Source organism: Austrofundulus limnaeus, unplaced genomic scaffold (assembly GCF_001266775.1).
Source record: "Austrofundulus limnaeus strain Quisiro unplaced genomic scaffold, Austrofundulus_limnaeus-1.0 Scaffold378, whole genome shotgun sequence".
Taxonomy (NCBI): domain Eukaryota; kingdom Metazoa; phylum Chordata; class Actinopteri; order Cyprinodontiformes; family Rivulidae; genus Austrofundulus; species Austrofundulus limnaeus.
The window spans coordinates 461570-467361 of NW_013952780.1; positions in this window are offsets into that span (position 1 = coordinate 461570).

The following is a 5792-nucleotide window of genomic DNA, read 5'->3' on the forward strand; positions in this document are numbered from 1 at the left end:
TTTAGGTTTAGGGTCATTGTTTTAGTTTAGAGATCAGGGTTACTGGTTAGGTAAGTAAGGTCAGAGGTTGTATGTTTACTGTTAATAGAGGCTGAGTATAGGGTTAATGGTCATGGTTAGGATTAGTTGTAAAACATTTAAAAAATATGAGCATAGGCTCCTTCTCATTCTCATGTTGTCTATTAATGACGAGAGGGGAGTACCCAATGCATCAATAAGTGATGCAGAGGGAGCCTGACCAGGCATCATATATGACGACTAGGGAGTGAAAATGTGCCATCTCTTGGAGACTCCTCTGTGGGGAGTGCCCTTCTGTTGCCTGTTGAATTTGTCTTTCAGTCCCCTGTCTGCTTGTCTTATGCAGGTTGTCCTACTGCCTGCATCAGACTGTGGTCTTGTTTTTTGGCTTGCTTGAATTCTTCTCAATTTAGGTTCTGTATTTGTAGCTAGAGCTATATTTATTTATGAACTGCCACCTGTTTATCTTTTAATACTGTAACATGTTAATATTTGTAACTTGACACTGTATGCACTGGTTAAACCTGCAAACTAAAATGTGCTTTGAAGTGTTTGTGAAAAAAAAACTATTTCTTCTGCGGTGCAGAGCTTCCCTTTATCTTTGCTGAAGGTTTAACCCWCCCTCTCTCATTTTCACACCTGTGTGAAGCTTTGACAGGTGCACCACCCCAGTTAAACTCTCCACCTGCCACTGTTGTGGTGCAGGTCACACCTACTGTACACCAAATGAGTGCTTGACTCCACTCGAGGCTTGTCTCCTTACCTCACTGAATAAATTTTAAAAATCTTAGAAGTAGTAATTTTAGCACAGCTGATTGAGCAAAAACAGGTCTGTAATGTCATTAGATGTCCAGGGGTGCACCCACACCATACATTTTGTATGTTTTCACTAACTTCTGCAATTAGAGCGTGAAAACACAAGCCACAGACTGTCAGTGCAGGTGTATCAAAGTGAATGTCTTTTCTAGAGAAAGAACAACTTATTCTGCTTTATTTTAGGCAAACATACTAAATATCTTGGCAGCTTAATGCCTGATATGAAATAGAACTTTTAAATTTCTTCTGTCTTGATATCCAGAGTTATTCAGAAAATGTCTGGAGCTACAACCCCAGATGTCCATCTATAACTATGGTTAAAGGACAACTAATCTAAATCTACCTGTATTAATTTAAAAGAAATGTTCTCCGGTCATAAACATGAGGTTGTCTGCGAGGTGGGTACAAAGAAGGCTGACATTGTGCATGGCCATAAATGCAGTTTTGAAAGCCATGCACACAAAATTGGCCAAGCAAAACACAGTTGCATCACAAGCTGATCTTTTAGTTGCAAAAACTCTTGAAATTTTGAATTGCCAACCAGTTTCCAACAGCCGCCGTCAAGTAAGATACATCTTTAGATGAATTATTCTGCTTTGAAGTCTCAATGAGGTTTGACAACAAGCTGTGAGGTCTGTGTAAGACAATGTACAAGATACACAAAACAAATTTTAGGGGTTATAGCTCCAACAGTATTTAATACAAACATAAAATGTTTTTCAAAATGTAATGGGCTATTATTTGAGACTTGAACTGGACCAAAAGCACATACAAATATGGATTATTGTGACAAGATTCCACAGAAAGTGGTGTGAAAAGACCAAACCCAGAGCTGACTGCTCAGGAGCAGCAGAACGACATGAGGCAGAGACAATAACCAAAACTTGCAGACATCAGCCTCTCCACTCCAGTCTGATGTAATGATCTCTGCCTTCTATCATAGTCAATTAGTCACACTTTTGGGAGATGCTGACATGAGCCAACACTGATGTAACATCTTTGATATAGACAACAAAGCTCCGCACAATGCATGAAGAGTTTCATCCCAAGTCCAGAAACTAAGAGTAAGGAGGGAGGCAGGGGAATAGTGAGCATCAGAGCTACTGTAATGAAATAACTATGATTCTGGAGTATCAGAAAGAAAGGTCCCAATGAAGACCTGCTCAGTGGAACAGAAACACAATGTAAAAGGAGGAACACAAGGAGCCATTGTGTAAAGATAATGTCCTTTATGGCATGTACCACTGGCAGATTGAGGAAGTGACTGATCTCAATAAATTCTACAATGGGCTATAAAGGGTTGGACTGAAGGACAGCACATGATTGCACAAGAGCAATAGAGGCCATTGTCTAATGTACCAGGCAAGACCCAAGATGCAGGCTGTGGAACGATAGCCCTGAGAGAGTCCAACACAAAGTAGCAAGATGTAAGATCCAGGCAGGCAAAGCATTCATGGAGTGCTATAGCCATGTGACTGGAATAGTTTACAGGAGTTTTAGGAACATCTGTGCCAAAGTCCCAGACTCAAAGTCAGAGATGCCACCAAAGACGTACAGAATAGAAAAGATCAAATACTGTGGGACCTCAAGAGCCAGACTTACAAGCAAATGATGACTAATCAACCGGACATTGGTCACCAGACAAGAGGAGAAGGCAGTGATGATAGATGTAGCAATCTAAATGACTGTAACATCTGAAAGAAGGAGCCTCAGAGGTGTCATTGATCCCCAGAGCACTTGGTGCTGTGACCACAAAACTATGATTGAACTAGACTGAAACTAGGTTTCCTAGTAATACTGTCTGAGTGTTGCCATTAATGAAGTGGAACTATAGAGTGCTCCCACACCAGAGAAAGTGCTTTCACCATGCATTGCTAACCGTATTGTTAGGTTGCAGTCACATGACACGGGTGATGCGTCAAATTCAATTGGGGGGCAGGAAGTGATTTGCTCTGGTTCAAAACACAGTAAATGGATCACAGTGAGTATGCTAATGCTCTAAATGGACAGGAGCAGACAATATATCACAAATAATATGTAATTTTAGGATCTGATCCATATTGTCTTTGTTATGGAAATATTTATTTAACAAAGACAGAAATGCATGGTCCAAGAATGAAGGTACTTTGGAAATGATCAGCTAAGTTTTATTGCAACAAAAGGAAACACTGAGAACATCAGACCGCCCCCCCCCCCCCCCCGCTCCCTGCTCCTACACTGTGCTTCTGCCTTCCTGAGACAGTTGAGGCCTCATATATACATACTGTTTAACAAACAGTATTATGTCATCTTAGCAAGATTTCATCCTAAGGAAATACTAAGTCAAGGGAAAACACAAAGATAAACACAAGTTATATCTAAGGATGACTGTTGTTAACAAATCTTGTTCTACTTTAATCATTCTATCTGCTGATAAACAGCATGTCATGAAAACTTAGGTCATTAAAGAATGCCATGAATTACTGGATTAAACCTAAAAGTATTAGTTCCACCACACTCCCCCATCTGATCATTAAATGATCAATTAAATGATTAATAAAAAAAAACAACACTTTAATGTATTTAAAAAATATGTCAACACAAACCTAAGTATATGTACTTTTCTAAAATCCCAACCCCAGAAATTCAATTTTTATTCCACCCACAGTAATTACTAACCCCAAAACATAATTATTACATAAAAGTCTTTGGATCATCTTGAACAAAAACAGGCTTGTCTGTTTTGAAATATGAAAGAGTCAGAGGTGGTGGTGGGGCTCTGAATTTTCTTAGAGGCTGGTTTAGTGCCAGAGGCTGGAAGATGAGGGTTACCTGGATTTGGGCATGGTGTGAGTTGGATCTTAATCTCGCCAGGTTCTTCCATGTTGTTAGTAAAATCCAGGAGGGGGCATTCCACTTGCTGTCCTGTTGGGTCCTCGGAGGAAGAAGCTTTGAGGTCCTCTGGTGGAGAGAAAGTGTGGCCTTGTCATTCTCCTGTTGCAGTTTGGGGAAACTCCTTTTCCAGATCCTCTGTTTGTGAGGCTGGTTCTGCAGCAGTCTCCTTATCAGTAACTTGCACGTTGTTTTCCATATCTCAGTTTTCTTCAGCAGTCCTTCAGATGTCAGCTGTTGTGATTTCTCCTGTTTGTTTCCAGCCGGAACTTGGTTCATATAACACTTCATGTTGGAAGCCAGAGGTTGTGCTCCAGTTTGATTCAGAGTCATCCCATCAGACTTGAACAGATGTTTTCATCTCCAAAAGAGATCGAAGTTGTCCACATATCTCACAGAGTGGTGGAGAAAAAACATTTCTCTGTAATTGTGGCCATTCGATGTCATCTAAAGCTGAATCCTTCCTGAGAGATATTTTGGTCTGGCACCAAGAGAGTTTCATAGCGCTTAACTCTCAGAAGCAGCTTCCATCTCCTTATCCAGTTGATCTCTTATATCAGCCTTCTCACCCATTTGAATGCATGTTGAGTTTTCCAAACCATTCATCTGTTCCAAACGATGAATCTTGAGCTCCAACACCATCACCTATTTTAGAAGCTGGCAGAAATCCTCTTTGGAAAAGAAAGGAGGCATCTTGAAGCTTTTCGGTACTCACTCTCAGCAGTTGATGTTTCAAAAATCTTTTCAGGTTCTTCAACAGCAAAAAATAAAATCCAGTGTTCTCTATTTATTCAAGATTGTTCATCACGGTTGGTGGTCATCAGCGTATTTCTGTTGTTAAAAATGTTATTTAGATCCAACTGGAGTCACGGTCCTGAGCAGTCCTTGCTCACTCAAATCAGTCCACCTGCGATGTGGCCTTGGTCCGTCGATCTCCTAGTGGATCTTGCCGACAACGCCAATTGTTATGGAAATATTTATTTAACAAAGACAGAAATACATGGTCCAAGAATGAAGGTACTTCATGGAAATGATCAGCTGAGTTTTATTGCAACAACAGGAAACACAGAGAACAACATCAGACAGGTCTCGTGTATACTGTTTAACAAAAACTATTGTATCATCTTAGCAAGATTTCATCCTATGGAAACACTAGGTCAAGGGAAAACACAAAGATAAACACAAGTGATATCTAAGAATGACTGTTGTTAGCAAATCTTTTTCTGACTTTAATCATTCTATCTGYWGAWRAACAGCATGTCATGAAAACTTAGGTCATTAAAGGATGTCATGAATTACTGGATTAAACCTAAAAGTATTAGTTCCACCATAGTCTTAATAAAAAGACTCATCATATAATCTGGAGGCTTTACTGGTGTCAAGGCAATCAACATAAACTGGTGCTGCAGACCTCGTATTATACGACAAGCTAGATGAAAGCTTTCAAAAAGCCTCAAAGCTACAATTTAGTTTCAGGTTGGGCCAAACTTAGGATCCAAAGAAGCTTTAAATGGCTGTCCACTTGTTTCTGCCCGGGTGAATAGTGAGTTGTGCTATTGTAAGTGATTAGCCTATGCAGGGCTGCCAACTTTTCAAAAATCCTAGGAGTGAGATGGGGGTGGGACAGAGGGTGGGGCTTGGACAGCTCGGTGGTAGAGTTGGGTGGTGCAGGGAAGTTTCACCTGTTCCTGCATCCTGTTGGCTAAATCGTACTCTAGAAAATGACTGCAATTACTACTTTATAGACCTGAGTCAGATTTAAAGGTTGAATATGTCAGTATTAAGTATATTCTTGATCAGATATTATGCTTAGAGTAACTGTTAAATTCTATAAAAAGCATTTTATAATTTATGTTCAGTCAAAAATGTTACTAGGTAGGCTAATTCAGACTTTTTCACTCAAGGTCAAGAGAGTGATGGGTTTGAAATTCAGCCTGGGAGCTTAGTTTGGAGAGGCCTTTTATCTAATTGCAAGATGGAAGTAAGCGGAACCATAATTTTAATGCAGATTGTAGAGGTAACCCTGGTGAAAAAAAAAAACTTTTCTATTGTTTTTTCTTTGTCTTTGATTTTAATTTTTTTTACAC